The 16333-nt window shown below is 45.5% G+C and overlaps 2 protein-coding genes across 2 annotated transcripts in view; both read right to left on the bottom strand.

Moving 5' to 3' along the window:
* Window positions 1–16333, bottom strand: part of Bet5 (blocked early in transport 5) — a 550922-nt gene that overhangs the window by 216539 nt on the left and 318050 nt on the right. The window lies entirely within an intron of this gene.
* The window catches only part of LOC128705167 (probable ATP-dependent DNA helicase HFM1), a 163062-nt gene that overhangs the window by 59012 nt on the left and 87717 nt on the right, over window positions 1–16333 (bottom strand). The gene's annotated exons all lie outside the window — the stretch shown is intronic.

Here is a 16333-nt window from a genome sequence, read left to right as displayed (position 1 = left end):
GGAGAGAGATATAAAGAACAGAGCGTATACCACCTATGTAAGTGGATACGGGCTGCTGTGTAATGCAGCGAAGTATGAATAAATAGCTGATGGTACGGAATATCAGTGCGGAGAAGAAGGGCACTTTCATTAAAGGTCCCATCAGGAAAAGGATCTGAAGAATACAATAAATTATAGCCTGAGATGTGAGAAATAACAGCAGAGTGTAATTTTGGTTCCTGTAAGCAAACACCAACAGGGGCAAACTGGGAGAGTAACATCTGAAGCTCACCCCGATTACCCCTGAGGCCGCGTATATTCCACTGTAAAAAGGCCATGATTGGCAATGATAAAGATACTTGAAATCCGCAGGTAAGGGTTCCTACGGACTAGAAGGGTTAGAAAAGTCCACATGCGGAGGCAGTGGAAAATGTTCAAGCAGTGAAGGAACGGTGCGCTGTGAAGAAAGGAGTTGCGCAGATGGAGTAGAGGAGAGAGAAAGAGCGGAAGGTGGATCAGTGTCCATTGATGGTTTGGTCTCTGCAATATATTCAGAGATTGCTTCAAGTGTTTCGGAATTCAGAGATGTCGTATGGGAGACAATATTGGGAATGGTAGGGGGAGGATGAGTAAAGATTGGAACTGTATTGGACTGTACCAAGGTAGGGGGGGGGGCGAAAGGGTGGAGGGAACTGGAGAAGCGTGGCAGGGGACAGAAGAGACAGGAACCTGGGAGGTGGCAGAAGAGGAAGAAACTTGGGAGGGAACAGGGGAGGAAGGTACATTACGAGGAGGAGGGTGAACCTCTGCACTTGTAACTGAGCCAGTGAGAGGGGAAGAACTAGGGACAGAGACAGGGAGGGTAAAATGAGGAGGTGGAAGATGGGTAGGAGGTGGTACCGGACCTTTTTTTGACTTTTGAGAAGTAGAGGGACGATTGGGAAGAGGTGTCGTACGAGGTCTCGTCGATACTGAGGCTTGTAAGAGAGAACTCGAAGAAGCGAGATTAGACTGAGGCGTTGAAGTAGGGACGTCCGAGCCGAGGACAGCAAAAGGATTAGATACAGGAGTGATTATGGGAGAGGTAACCACAGAGGTGGGTGTAGAAGATGGGATACCAGAAGTGGGGGGACGTTTTGAAACACGGGAATAAGAAACACGTGGGAGTCTCCCTTGGAGGCGGAGATGAGAAACTGCCATGGCATAAGGGAGACCTTCTGTCTCTTTGAGGTAACGGATTTCCCGCTCGTTTAAATAGACCTGACAACGGCGAGAGTACGAAGGGTGAGCCTCATGACAGTTAAGGCAAGAGGGAGATCGATTGCAAGACGTATTAGAATGGTCATCGGCACCACAGACTGGGCATTCGGCGATAGATCTGCAATATTTCGCTGGATGGCCAAATCGCCAGCAATTTCTACACTGTTGTGGTGTAGGGATCACCTTTCGAACTTGTAACCGATGTCCTGCTATATAAACGGAGGATGGGAGTTCTCGGCTGTCAAAAGTTAAACGAGCCACATTGCTAGGGTATCGTCTCCGCCCACGGGCAGGAAGAACGTAAGTGTCTACCTTGAGGATTGGGAGATCTTGGAGTTCCAGCTGTTCTAGAATGTCGGTGCCACATGTCTGGAAATTTTGTTGAACTATGGTATGGGGCAGAATAACGGTACCACTACAAGAATTGAGGGAATGATGTTTTTCAAGGGTGACAGGAACAGTATCTATATGGGAAAGACGAGAGAGCTCACGAGCCTGGGTAGCATTCTGTACGGTAATGATGCGCGTACCGCTCTTAAGAGCATGAAAAGAAATATCTTTACCAACATGGCGTAGGAGTGCCTTGCCAATACTATGGTCAGAAAGATAGGCAGTAGAGGAAGTTGGTCGTAAAGTGAAGAATTTAGTCCACTGTTCAGTCTGAAACTGAGCGTGGAAAGGTAGTGAAGGACGTGTCGATCGTTTCTGAGAAGAACGAGAAGGTGAAGGTGGAGAAGTATCATCAGCAGGTAATTGTCGTTGACGTTTAGGCGTGGGACCAGAGTTGGTCCGACGTGGAACGGGTCGGCGATTTGAAAATTGCCGCACCGTAGAGGGAGAGGCCGGAAGCATAGTCAGAGGAGAGCGAAGGTCTGATAAATCGTAGGAGTCAGTCGAGGCCTCAGTACCTGAAGCGGGTGAGGAAACAGCACCGGCAATAGGTACAGAGGCATGAGGAATGTCTGAAGAGTGGTCCAAAGACGAGGCGGGGTCAGAACGGGGTGCGGTATCAAGAAGGGGCCCGGGGGTACCAGGTTCATGGACTAGGGCTGCCATGGTTAGGTTACTTCTTTCTTTTTGTTTTTAAGAAAAAAAAAGAAAGAAGAAAAGAAAATAAAAATAAAAAAAAGAAAAAAAAAGGGGGGACCGGGGAGGGATAGTTCCTAGGAGGAATGAAAGGGCCAGAAATCTCCCTCCGCGCCCAAGAGGACTCGACACCGCTAGTAGCGCAGATGCAGCATGGAACCCGTGCCATACCCTACCCTTCATGCCAGTAAACCAGCAATCTGGGATAGCAACCTCACATCTGCCGAGCTACCTTGGTGGACAAAAGAGAGGGCGGCCGGATATCCGCCACAAAGCATACCTCCTTCAGCCACCACCCCCGGAATCCGAAAGGTGGCTTCCAGAGATACACCCGTCGCCCAAAAGACACCCAAAGCTACTCCGGGATACCGGAGAGGGATCGGGACATCCCTAGGCAATCCAGATTCCACGGCAAACTACGCCACCGCCAAGAAACCTCAACGGAATGGGATGGACCCCGGTGTCCTTTCCCCTACCTAGGAACTAGCGCGCCTGTGGGAGAAATCACGAAGGCTAAAAAGAGGAAGGGCAAAAGGGAGGGGTGAGGAGGAGGAGGAGGAATGGAAAAAGGGGAGGATGGGATAGGGGAGGGGAGAATGGGGGGTAATTAGGTTCGGTCTGAGGAAGAAGACCGACAGGGCTAATTCCTCAGACCAAGAGCCTCTTCACCACGCCAAGGAGCCCCCCCTTGAAGAGGAGAATCGTTAGAGTCCTCATCAGAAAACTGAGGCATGATATTCCCAGTTACAGGAAGCAGAGGCTCGTGAGAGTTAATGGGAGACTGTGGAGGCTCCAAGGGAAAATTAGGTAGGCAAGGTGAGTTACCTTGGGAAAGTTCCTGTTCAACAGGATCAGCTTCAATAGCGGGAGAGTAAGCACCAATTTCTGGGGCATTGTTATGTTCAGGTGTTGACTTATCGGGTTGAGGGGAGTTGACAACCTGGGTATGCGAGGTGGGCGATCCCTGGGCCAGGGATGACTTGGGTTTATTTTTAGATGTAGAGTATGGTACATACTTCTTGTTATGAGAAGGTTGGGTCATAATAGCCTTCACATTTTCTGGGATAGTGATGGGAGTGATCCCATTAGCCATTAACAGATCATTTAAAACCTGAGAGCAGAGTTGAATGTCACCACCTGCTATGTCTTTGGCCATCATATACATTAGTTGTGCTCTCGTCATATCCCCGGCTGTGGATACCTGAGACATAGGAGATGAGACTAAACCTTGTTGTTGCGTTTGTGTATGTTGTAGGTGGGGCGCTCCAAGAGGGGCAGAATTCCAAACATTGGAACCATTGGTAGAGATCTAAGGAGTCCCACTTGATCCAGGCAGAGCTGGGAAGGAAGTTTGGGACATGGTTGGCGGTGCCTGGGGAGTGGTCTTCTTAGAAGTGGACAGTTTCTTGGCTTCAAGAATTTTCTGCATTTCCTTTTTTCTTTCAGGACAAATAGCAGAAACAGCATGATGTTTTCCGTTGCAGAGGACACATTTGGGTGTATTTTTATTATTACAATCTCGATAAGAATGTTGGCCAGAGCAAATGCTACAAATCTGCCTTTGAGTACTGCATTTGTTGGTGTTATGACCAAAGACATAAAACATTGTGTCACACTGACAAATCGTTCAAGAGAGATTTGCTCAGGTGTACATCTGGTGCCAAAACATTTGAAGCCATTCTGACACACAAGTTTGGCCTCCTCAGGTGTCTCAAGTATTAACTTCAAGGTTACCTTGTTGTTGTTTGGGTTAGAGAATTTATGTGCTTCTACAGCCCTAAATTCAGAATTCTCTGTATTAAAGTCCTCAACAATTTCATTCGCTGTGCTATGTTTCATGAAACTGTTGATTCTTGCAACAAACACAGTCCTCTGAGCTTGATAGCTCTCAGGTGCAACTGGGGTAACACCAGAAGTCTTCAGTTTCTCAAGGACATCATGCTTCAGCAGTTGAAGTAACTCTTCTTCCGAAGAGAGGAGAAGTACTGCTCCAGCGTGGGTTTGAAAAACATCCACTGGAGCAACAGTTGAGTTCGAGCAAATACATGCTAGAATTTCTTTCATTGACATTTGATTTCCATCAATACGTAATCTTACTCGAATCCTCGCCATGATGTCTAGGAAGGAACATCTGGCAGAGGAGTTTCTTAACAAAAAGGGATCTTTCCTTAATGTTAATCTAACATCCTATTTCAGCTGACTTATGAAGGTCAGCCCCTAAGATAGCCTACCCTCGAGTGGTGAGGGGAAAGGGCCCAAGGCAAAGATCGGCCGGATTTTAAAAAACCACACGGGCTACCGGATGGTCAAAATGCCTTGTGTTAACTCGCCAAAGCGAAGTTGCCGAAAAAGAAGAAGATAGGAAAGTCAGAAGGATAGCAATGTATGTAGTGTGTTAGTGTGTGGGCCAGTGTTGATGTTTGGGTGAGGGGAAGATGGGGAAGGATGGGGGGATGGGGATGAGAGGGGTGAACAAGCAAGCAAGTCACCGCCTTACCCTCTTGATGGGATGGGGCTCGAAGTGACTGCAAGCAAGTTTCCTCTCGGCTCTGGTGAAGAACTACTCAGGATAACCCAAGAAAAATCTCGAGTAACAGTGTTCAGAGTTGCTCAGCTGAAGAGCAGGAAGACGACGTCTTCTCTCCACGGTGGCTGGGCTGCTTCTCTATGGAGTTGAAGTGATAGGATGGAGCCTTATATAGCGCAAGGAGGTGAGACGTAGGTCACTAGTAGAGGTAAGAATGTAGACATTGAGAGGTCAGGTCCCTCTCAAATCCAGCCATTCTCACTAGCCATTCTCGCCTACTGTGTAGGCGAAACGCTTCGAAATAAAGATACCTAACTGTTGCATATGTGTCTTACCTAACAACCTGTCGGTATTTTATACCATTTTATTGTTCACTCTGTCAGACACTGCAAGACAAGGGTAGCTTGGTACAGACTTGGAATCAACCTCAACAACCTCTACTAGTGACCTACGTCTCACCTCCTTGCGCTATATAAGGATCCATCCTATCACTTCAACTCCATATTGTTCCAGACTATGGAACAATACTCTTCTCCAGACTGAGGGACTGACCACCTCAAAACTTCAAGGGTGATGGACTGATTACATCGTCTTCAAGTCTCTTCTGCTTCTATCAACTTTGCTGTACTCGACTGAAGAAGCCTACTGTGTAGGCGAAACGTTTCGAAATAAAGATACCTAACTGTTTCATGTGTCTTACCTAACAAAACATATTCAGTACAATACACAAAGGGTTCCACTTAATAGCATGGGATAATTCTGAATTGCTAATACAAGTAACATTATGCAACATACACACACCACACATTCTTACCTTATACACACACACACATTATTAAAGATTATATAAACAAAATACACACACAAGAAAACGAGTGATACATCCACTAAACTGTCAAAGGAAACAGTTACACTAATCATCGCATCCACAAGTGATCAAATATGGGTAATAGGACTACGTGCAGAAAACACACATTGTTAACTTCTATATCTAGTCATATTCCAAACATGTATCCCAGGAGTCCCCAAGCAGAACGTTACCAGGTATCAGCCACATGGCTAATACAAGGAAAGTATAAAATGAAAAACTATATATATAAGTTGCACGAGGTGCTTTTACGTAACACCTATCATGCAATGCATGAGTTTGCTTCACAAGAGATCCACTCCCTTAACCCACATCAATATAAGAACAAAAAATAGTATCCAAGTAATATTCTATATATTTGTATGAATAAAACATCGTCATAACTAACGATCATACCGCACCTGTACCAATCGTATGCCACCTCCACACACCCATATTCAAGAAGCCAGCCTCGTGTACCCTCTAAGGTATTAACGCCCATAAATCCCTGACATGGAATCTGCAATATCCGAATCGAATCGAATCGAATCGAGGACGACGAGAGCTGTCGTAAGATGGGAAAGAAGAAGGATAAGGAAGGATGGAAATAACTGGAAAAGGATGGTGAGGAGGGGAAGAGGAGGAATCAAGGCAAGTGGCCCAACCACTTTGGGACATGTGGTACAAAAGTACTGGAGACGTAGATAGAGAGGCTTGACTGACGTCATTGCTTGGCTCACTAGGAGAGGATGGTGAAGGCAGCGGCAGGAGCTGGGAGTGTCAGAAGGCAGCAAGCAGGATGAGTTGGTTATGGTCTTAAACCGTTTATCAGTGCGGTAAACTGTTTTCGAGAGAGTTGTATCACACTTATGGGAGAGCTGTAGTAGTATTCGTTGGTTTGGAGTTGGTGGAGTATCTGGTTGTAGGTAGGGAATGGTCTTTCTTCGCTTTGGTACGATACAGTGTTGTCTTGGAGATGTTGGATGAGTTCTAGGAGAGTCATGCTTGCAGGGTATAGCCTCGTGGTGTAGAATATGAGTCCTTTGTGTTTAACCCATGGTGTTCCAGGTAATCGACGTGAGCTAAGTAGAGAAGGCGGTGGTGGAGTACAGGAAGGTGGTGTTGCTTCGTTTTCAATTTCAGTAGACGAATTAGAAGATGTTTCTGGTGGTAAGGCTTCTGATTGGTTGGATTCAGTGAGAGGTGGTGGCGGTGGAGGCTTCTCATTGGTCGTTGTTGGATTGACGTCACTAGTTGGTGGTGTTGATGGAACTTCTGCAGAAGAGTTGGCGATTAAGCTTTTGGTGAATTTGAGAATTTCTTCAGAAGGTGCTGCTGGAAATGTAAATGAAGGCATGTTATTTAATGCAAATAACTCGTTGATGGTAGAGTTAAATGATCCAGGTACAGCCATGTTTTGCATATGAGCGTATAGTAGACAGTAGTGAATCTTCGTTACGTCACATGTTGGAGGAGTGATGGTAGTGGTGGTGGTGGAGGCGGGCTGAGTAGATGCTTGAAGTAATTTTGTAGTGTCTGCTTGTATTTTTGCAATTGCTGCATACGTTGGAGTGTTGCTAGTAGGTTTTTTCTTTGCTGCATCTTGTGTTTTCTTCATAATATCCTTTCTTGTAGGACATTTTGCTGCCAGTGTATGGTGATCATTACTCTTGCAGTTTAAGCACGCTGGTTGTGTTGGAGCAGCAGCGGTGCAGGAACTGAAGGCGTGTCCCTCACTACCACATGTAGTGCAGAACTTCTTGTCTTTTACTGGACATGCTTTGGTGGTGTGATGGTATGAATAACAGTTCCAGCAATGTTGGATGTAGTGATATCTCTCTGCTTCAATGTAGGTAGGGCTGATGTAGTAGTAGTAGACAGCAAGACCTTCGTTCAGTGCAGTGGCAGCCATGTTCACGTCGGTGAAGGTGACCTTGATCATGGACGTTGCATTTGGGATTTTTGTAATGCTGTCAACAGTAGCCCAAGTATTTTGCGTCTCGATGGATGACTTGAGTTCAGCAGGTGTTTGAGACGTCAGAATCTTGTCCAGTTTTTTTAGGAATACTGATTTCCTTGCCCTGAGGGCAGGAGATGACGTAACAGTAAACCCTTGAGTAGTAAGAGTAGTGATGGCTTCTGTGGTGAGTAGCTTCTCTGCTTCAGCATCATCGTGACACACAACAATGAATGCTTCTTTCAGTGACAATATGGTGTTGAATTTTACTTCCAGTGCTCCCTGAACAACAGTTGCAAGAGCAATCTTCGTTGAATCATCAACGGTACCATTTCTTGGTTTGATCTTTACACGATTTGCGTGGCTCATCGTGTAAGTCAAGGCGATGACAACGCTGGTAAAGGTTCCCCTCCCCAACGGGGATCATAGGGAGACAGAGTAAGTAAGGAGAGCTGCTATGACCTGCCTGGGCGAGAGTCAAGAACAGAATCAATATCCCTCTGAAAATAATAAAAACCATCTGTTTCCTGTAATGTCTTTATTTCGCTGCTGTGTACCATAAAAAATCGCTACCAGTGCTCTGATTCTCTCCCTCACAGATAAATGCCTATATACCCATGATGTGTATACAAAATCCGTCACTAAATATCCGATTGCATTCTGTACCGGTGTTCCGACCCCCCCCCATCTAAACTTAAAGCTCTTAAGACACTAATCCCACCCCCACCCACTATTCTTAAAACCCTACTAAACCACAACCTTACGGGTTCCAGTCTCGTACAGAAATAAACTGCATGAAAGACCATATCAAGATCCCCACACACACAACACTGCCCCCTCCCCTCCTGCACGCGCCTATTCGCTAACACTTCCCCAGACGGCATTATATTATGTAAAAATTTAAACATTATCTCTCTGACCTTGGCCCGTAACCGTAACGCTTTTCAACGACCCCATATGTCCTTCCATGCATACATTGGATATATTCCTTCCACCTTGGTCACTACCTCCTTGCCCTCTACCAGTGCCAGTTTGCCAATCTTGATCTTGCGTGGATCTCTTATATAAAGTAGCATCCTCAACATGTCATCACATCTCTTTACGTCCGTGCCGTTCAACCAACGTACCAAGTCCCTTCTTATCCAGGTCAAACCTGTGCCAGCCATTCTACCCTCCCTCAAGTAGCTATGCTTGACATACATGCCTAACATTCTATTTTTTTTTATTAGAAACCTTACAAAAGTACAAAGGATGCATAATAATAGTACAGGAATACAAAAACAGTCTTTTGTGTTACTAGTACCAGGTTATTCCTGGAAGTAACAAGTATTATAACATCTTGTTATAGCAAACAATACACGCTAAGACAAACCTCACTAAAGTATAACAGTCATTATTAGTTGCCGCCAAGCCATTGTAACCACAGAAAACACACCAAAATGAAACTTTACATAGTTTAACAATATAAAACGAATACCTTTCATGTCCTATTACAACAAAAACATCATACAAATGTACAACATCACAAGATTACTAAAGTTGAAATTGTCACACATGACTAAAACCATAACCACCTTTAACACACAATATATGTACTACACATATCAAGTCAGTAAAGTAAAAAGACCCTAACCAAAGCTACCATAACAACTATAAAACAAGACAAAACCCTAACATACCCGCTATGACAGGGTACAGAGTATTGGTTAAGTTATGTTACATAACTTAACGTTAAGAGACCATACAATAAGTGTCAGGGGCCCGAGACTGCTCAACTGCCTCCCAGCATACATAAGGGGGATTACCAACAGACCCCTGGCAGTCTTCAAGCTGGCACTGGACAAGCACCTAAAGTCGGTTCCTGACCAGCCGGGCTGTGGCTCGTACGTTGGTTTGCGTGCAGCCAGCAGCAACAGCCTGGTTGATCAGGCTCTGATCCACCAGGAGGCCTGGTCACAGACCGGGCCGCGGGGGCGTTGATCCCCGGAACTCTCTCCAGGTAAACTCCAGGTATATCCTAACCAATAGGAATTCGGAAGGAACGTATGATTCCTTATGCACAATAACCATAGAGAAACAGTGTTTTAATATTATTAATATGTTAAACCCTCAAATACAATAATTCTGATACAGAAAACAGAACAACATACATGTAACATACAATAATAAAAGAATCCAAAACAAGTTTTTATAACAAAACCCTCGGCACATTAAAGGGTTTAAAACCAAACCCTATACATAATTAAACCTCCCACATATGTATATAAACCGAAAATCTTGTCCACAAGACTTTTTTGGTATAACCCCATAAAAAGATGGTATAGACCCAAAACCTATACATACACTTAAAAATTTCCACATAGAACCTTCATTAGACAATAAAAGTTAAACATAAGACAAGAGAAGTAATAAGGATAAGGCTGCTGTAATTCACCAGTCCCAAAAGAACTGACACGTATCTCAGAAATTTTTTTGTTGAAACCAACTTGCCAATCTAATTACGTAAAAACGAGATCCTAAGGGCTCGGTATCCCGGCTATCAAGGAAATTTTAAACACAGTGAACATAACCATCAGGCTTAGAAAATTAACCCTGTAAGCCACACTTCTATCTCACTATGACAAACATTCTCGTGAAACATTGCGTACCATCCATACCTAATTCTCACTACCTTCCTCTTACGCACTACATAAGCTCCAGAGAAAAACAAACAAACCCCCCCCCCTTTACATCCCCCCATAAGGAGATCACTCCTTTGCCCATCCTCAGGGACCCCGACAAAGGGAACCCACAGTGAGGTTCCTATAACCTTCCGGGAAACTTTTTTACCAGGACGCCCCATAAACCAGCATATTCCTACACTTCCTCCAATAGAATCTAGCCGCCAACGCTTTTATCCTCGTATCACCCCTTAATCACCTCATTCCCCATGAGATATCCAGATAATCTACTATGATATACATTATAGCCCTTCCAACATCCCTAGGCACTCCCCTTACATCTAATAGTAAAGCCCTTAAAAGCGACAAACGACCCCCCGCCCCAACAGTCTGATAACCCCACCCATCCATGATCTCACCCCCTCCAAGGAGGTACAAAAGAAGACCACATGAAACGCCGTTTCAACATCACCACAAAACTGACAAAAAGCCTCTTCCACAAACCCCATACAACGTAACACCTCCTTGGAGGCCAGAATCCCCATGATAAAACGATACACTAATTCTCTTACTCTAGCCGGTATCCGAAGCTTACTAAAATCTTTCCAAAAAAAAAAAAAAAAACAAATCATACGTTGGATACACGGCTACCCCTTGCATAATTCCCTGACCTTTCACTACCCTCACCAACCTTTTCACTTTGATGTTATCCACCTGTTGCACTGTCAATAAAAATCTCAACATATCTTCACAAAACCTCAATTCCTTCCCACTCCACCATTTACGTGCCTCCTCCATAACTCTTCCTACTTTTGCTCCCCTCACACCCCCTTCCCTTATATACCTCCGCTTGATATATACAGCCATTACTCTCAGTCCTAAAGGCAACAAACCTAATCCCCCTCTTCGAACATCTGTCATAACTACCTCCTTACTTAACCATGCCCTCCCAAATCCCCACACAAACTTCAGCACCCTCCTCTGCATTTCCACAATATCTCGTACCTCTAAGGAAAAAACCTCTGCCACCCCCCATACCTTGCTATAGACAAGTGAATTTACCACCACTACCCTCTGATGTAAAGCTAAGTCCCTCGCACTTAAACCTCCTAGTCTACTTAAAACCTTACCCGTGACAGACTCCGAATGTACCCTTCTGCATGCCTGCACTTCCGTCATATACCATATCCACATACCCTGATTCTGTCAACCACTGTCCATCCTAACCCCATCCCCAAGCCCCCCCCCTATCCAATTACCGACCTCTAGTAACCTTGATTTCACTGTATTAACTCGCATTCCGGTATTCATACCAAACATCTGAATCACTCTACCCACCCTCCTTAACTCCTCCTTACCCTGTAGCAAAACAGTAGTATCTTCCACATACCCAACGATGCCCCCTTTGCACCCCCCTCCATCTCCTGTTTGTCCATCACCCGCTCAACAGACTCATAAAAAGGATTCTGCACACAAGCAAAGAGCAGCTGTGACATCGGACAGCCCTGCCTCAAACCTCTCTCCATCGGTACACTTTCACCCAACCTCCCATTGACCTGTACCCTCACCTCTGCCTCAGCATACAGGGTGTTCACCCACCTCACTACCCCCTCCCGAAACCCCAACCTCTCTAAGCAAACCCCTAAGAAATCTCTGTCCACGCAATCATATGCATTCACCCAATCTAATTCTAGTATTCCCCCTCCCGTACATCTCTCTAGAAAATCCCTAATCAAACCATGTCCATCCCTCATCCTTCTCCCCAGAATTCCCAACTGCCCCCTATGTAACACTAAACCCAACACTTTCCTCATTCTGTTGCCCAAAACCTTAGCAAAAAATCTTGTAATCCGAGCACATTAACGTAATCGCACAGTAATCATTCAAAACTCGGCATTCCTTCTTTTTGGGCACTAAAACCGTGACACCCGTTCTTTGCGATTTCCCCATCCTCCCACTACGTAACATACAATTCAAAACCCCCACCAGACAATGCCGTACACTCCCCCAATGACACCTATAAAAATCGTTTGGTATGCCGTCTATGCCTGGGGTTTTACCCTGGCACAGCCCAAAAACTGCCTCCTCCACCTCCTCTACACTAATACTACTCTCGAGTCTGTCACTGTCCTGCTCACTTAATACCCTATTAAACCCTTCATCCCCAAAACGTCCCTCACCCACTCCCCCGCCAACCCTCCTGCACTTCTCCCTAAACCAAAAATCTGCATACAAACTAACATTTTACATGGATAGGCCTTGACCCTCCTCAAAGCCACCCCCCCCCTGTACCTGCCTCAATATATGCCAAGGTGGTTTTCGCCTGCCGTTCCTTAAACCTCCTTAATACAAAACCCGATGGTCTATCCCCCCTTAAAACATCCTCCAACCCCGCCCTAACTCTAATTGCCTCAAATTTTTCATTGTGAATTCCCGCCAACCTATTTCGCAAACGTTCCATGTCCTCACTCCGCCCCGCCCATTCCTCTGCATAACAGTCATTTAACTGACCCTCAAGATAATTTTGTAGACCATAGCTCCACCTCGCCATCTCCTTACCCCGTACTTTAAAAAATTTCGCGATTTCAACTTTATCCCTCATTTCCCACCAATCCAGCAAATCCATTTCCATATTCCTAGTCTCCCAAAAGGATTTCCACCAATCTTCAAAACCTGTAGCATCACCCTCGTCCCTAAGTAGCCTCACATTTAATTTCCAGTATCCCGCATAAACTCTCACTATGCCATCTACCCTCAGATCTGCTATAACAGCACGATGATCAGAAAAACCCACATCGATAGTCCTCACCCTCTCCACACCTATGCCCTGCCTAACATAAATCCTATCTAACCGTGCCTCATATCCCCTACGAATAAAAGTGTGCTCCACTCCATATCCCCTACTTCCCACCACATCTACCACTCCAACATCTCGCAAAACATCCCGCAGAACCCCCTATACACAACCCGCCCCCCTCGGAACCACATCACCATTCCTAATGACACAATTCCAATCCCCACCAATTACCGTAAAAGCAGGTAAACCTCTCAAGTGATATACCAGAACATCGCGTACAAAATCCACCTTCACTCTAGCGTTACTAGTTGCTGGCATGTACACACCTACAAAACTAACCCTCCTGGTCCCCCAAAACCCATCCACCCTGACAACCCTCCCACCCCCCCCTCCTACCAACCCAGGATACGCAAAGGACTGGTCTCCTTTACCGCCACAGCCACACCTCCTTTCAACCTCAAAGCATCACTGGTAAACAACCTATAACCTTTCAACAACAACTCACATCCTAACCTATGGTTATGTTCCTGCAAAAAACAGACATCAATACTAAATCTCCTCAAAACCCACTCCAACTATACCCTCTTGACCTCGGTTTTAAGACCGTTTACATTGAAAGTTACACACCTGAATTTTACGAGAATGGCGGCTTACCCCTGTGCCGCTGAGGCTTACTTGGTCCTCCTTTCATAGGTCTCGGTCCTTCTCTATCAATCCCTCGTTCCTGCCCTCCAACCCCTCCCTGTCCCTTCCCGCCGAACTTCCCATTGCCCCCCTCCCTCCCCTCCCAGACTTGCCGTTGCTACCACAGCTGCCCACATCTTCCCAGGCCTCTGCGCTGGTGTGAGGACTTTGTCCATGTTTGATGCCCCCGCTGATCTCTTGCGGGAGCTACCCTCTACACACATATCTTCTGCAACCACATCTTCTTGATGGACCTCCACCACCACATTGCTCTCCTTTCGAACCTCACTCAAGTCTTCTTTACCCTGTTTCTGTTCGTCCATCACCTTGACTTCACCTGACTTCACATCACCTTCCACACCATGCCCCGACTCTTCCAAAAAATCCTTCAGCACAGCCTCCAAAATCCCTTCCTGAGCTGACTCTGTAGTACCTAACGGTCTGTCTGACAGCGATATTCCCCCCCCCCCGTTTCCACTGGTAGTGTAACACACATCTCCAAAACCACCTCTGCTCTGTCGACCTCCTCACTCCATAGGCCCTTACCCCGGCTTTCCACTTCACCCGTCATAACGTCCACGGCTTCTAATTGCGTATCCTCAGAAGCTGTCTCTTGATGCCTAGGGCCCTGTCTCCTGGGGCATTGTGCCGCCATGTGCTCATAAGAGTCACATAAACGGCACGTCTTTCCTCTGCCCCGCATAGTGTACAAAAACCTGTGTTCTATGGCTATGCAATGTGACATATGATGGTATCGGCCTCCTCAGGGTCATTTTCAGCGTGAAGGATCCTTCCGGCATCCCCTCGTAAGGGCCGTCCCTCCACATTCCCATGCTCGCCGAGTGTACAGTCCCATAACCACTGAACACATCTTGTAGGTTGTATGCTGTTGCCTCAAATGGTACATTCCTTACCTTCACCCAAGTAAAATACTTAGACACATCATGCAAGCATACTTCCACTGCCGAATTGATACTCATCCTCCTTTCTTGAAATTCGTCGACGATGTTAGAGTAGAAGTCAGCTCTCATGAACTTCACGAAGAACCTTGACATACCATTCAGTGCCACACCATACAGCTCTTCATTGGAAATGCCATAACAGTCCCTGATAATGCTTGGCAGGAGAACGTTCATCGTGGCGCTGCTTAAAGATCCTCTAACCAGCTCAATGCAGACAGTATTTATGCGCCGGTGCATTCGGTCCACCATCTTGGTGCTAATGCTATGTTTTCCTCACCAGGTGGCGTGCAAGAGAAACTGTAGAAGCGTCCTCTCTCCCCGCAGGTTGAGAGACGAATGGTCGCGCCTATTTGCTAACACTTCCCCAGACGGCAGTATATTATGTAAAAATTTAAACATTATCTCTCTGACCTTGGCCCATAACCGTAACGCTTTTAAACGACCCCAGATGTCCTTCCATGCATACATTGGATATATTCCTTCCACCTTGGCCACTACCTCCTTGCCCTCTACCAGTGCCAGTTTGCCAATCTTGATCTTGCGTGGATCTCTTATATAAAGTAGCATCCTCAACATGTCCTCACATCTCTTTACGTCCGTGCCGTTCAACCAACGTACCAAGTCCCTTATCCAGGTCAAACCTGTGCCAGCCATTCTACCCTCCCTCAAGTAGCTATGCTTGACATACATGCCTAACATTCTATTATGCAGATTCATTAACCCCAGGCCACCCCGGCTAACCGGAAGAGACACCACATCCCTCGTTAACCAATTGCATCCTGAACCCCAAATATATCTATATACACGCGTTAACATACGCTTCTCATCATATGGATTTAACTGATAAATACATGCCACAACTTACTGAACAAAAGCACATTCACCACAATTGCACGCTGATGTATAGACAGGCCTCCTTCCCTCAGTCCTGTCAAACGACCTAAAACTCTCTCTACAGCCTCACTTGAATTCACCTTCCTCGCATCCTGTATGTTTTCCATATGCACAATCCCACACACCTTAATTTGATTTACTAAAGGCCAGCCTTCCCCCTGGCCTAATACCACACCCGCACAATCTTATTTAAAACACATTCTTGGAGAGGTTCAGTTTATTAAAAAAATGTTTGAGGCTGCAGAAAACGACCCTACAAAATTAATGAATGATTTGGCACAATTTATTAACTCCCTTAGCTCAAAGATCATTATCGAAGGAAAATGTTTAACATACAATGATATAACTAAAAGTTTCTTGGATGCAAACCCTTACCTGGATTATGAATTTGAAAAACTGATGAAGGAATAAAATTTTCCAGATGAAACACATTCGTCAAAGATACATTCATTTTGTTACTGGGCTACTGAAAGGACTGTGTAACTGCTTGCCCAACGGCCTGAGTGTGCTGCAGTCAATATGTCATCACTGACTTCTACTAAATGTCTGCAACCAGTAAAGCTAGGAATTTTGGACTTAGATAAATTGGTTGGTTGTAATGAAGGTACTCTGATTCGCACAAAATGTCAGGGGTGAAGAAAACTACATCATATATGTATGATAATCTATGTAACTATATT

The sequence above is a fragment of the Cherax quadricarinatus genome, chromosome 1, assembly GCF_038502225.1.
Source record: "Cherax quadricarinatus isolate ZL_2023a chromosome 1, ASM3850222v1, whole genome shotgun sequence".
In the NCBI taxonomy this organism is placed as follows: domain Eukaryota; kingdom Metazoa; phylum Arthropoda; class Malacostraca; order Decapoda; family Parastacidae; genus Cherax; species Cherax quadricarinatus.
Note: the sequence above shows the minus strand (reverse complement) of the source record. Positions and strands in the feature narration are given on the sequence as shown.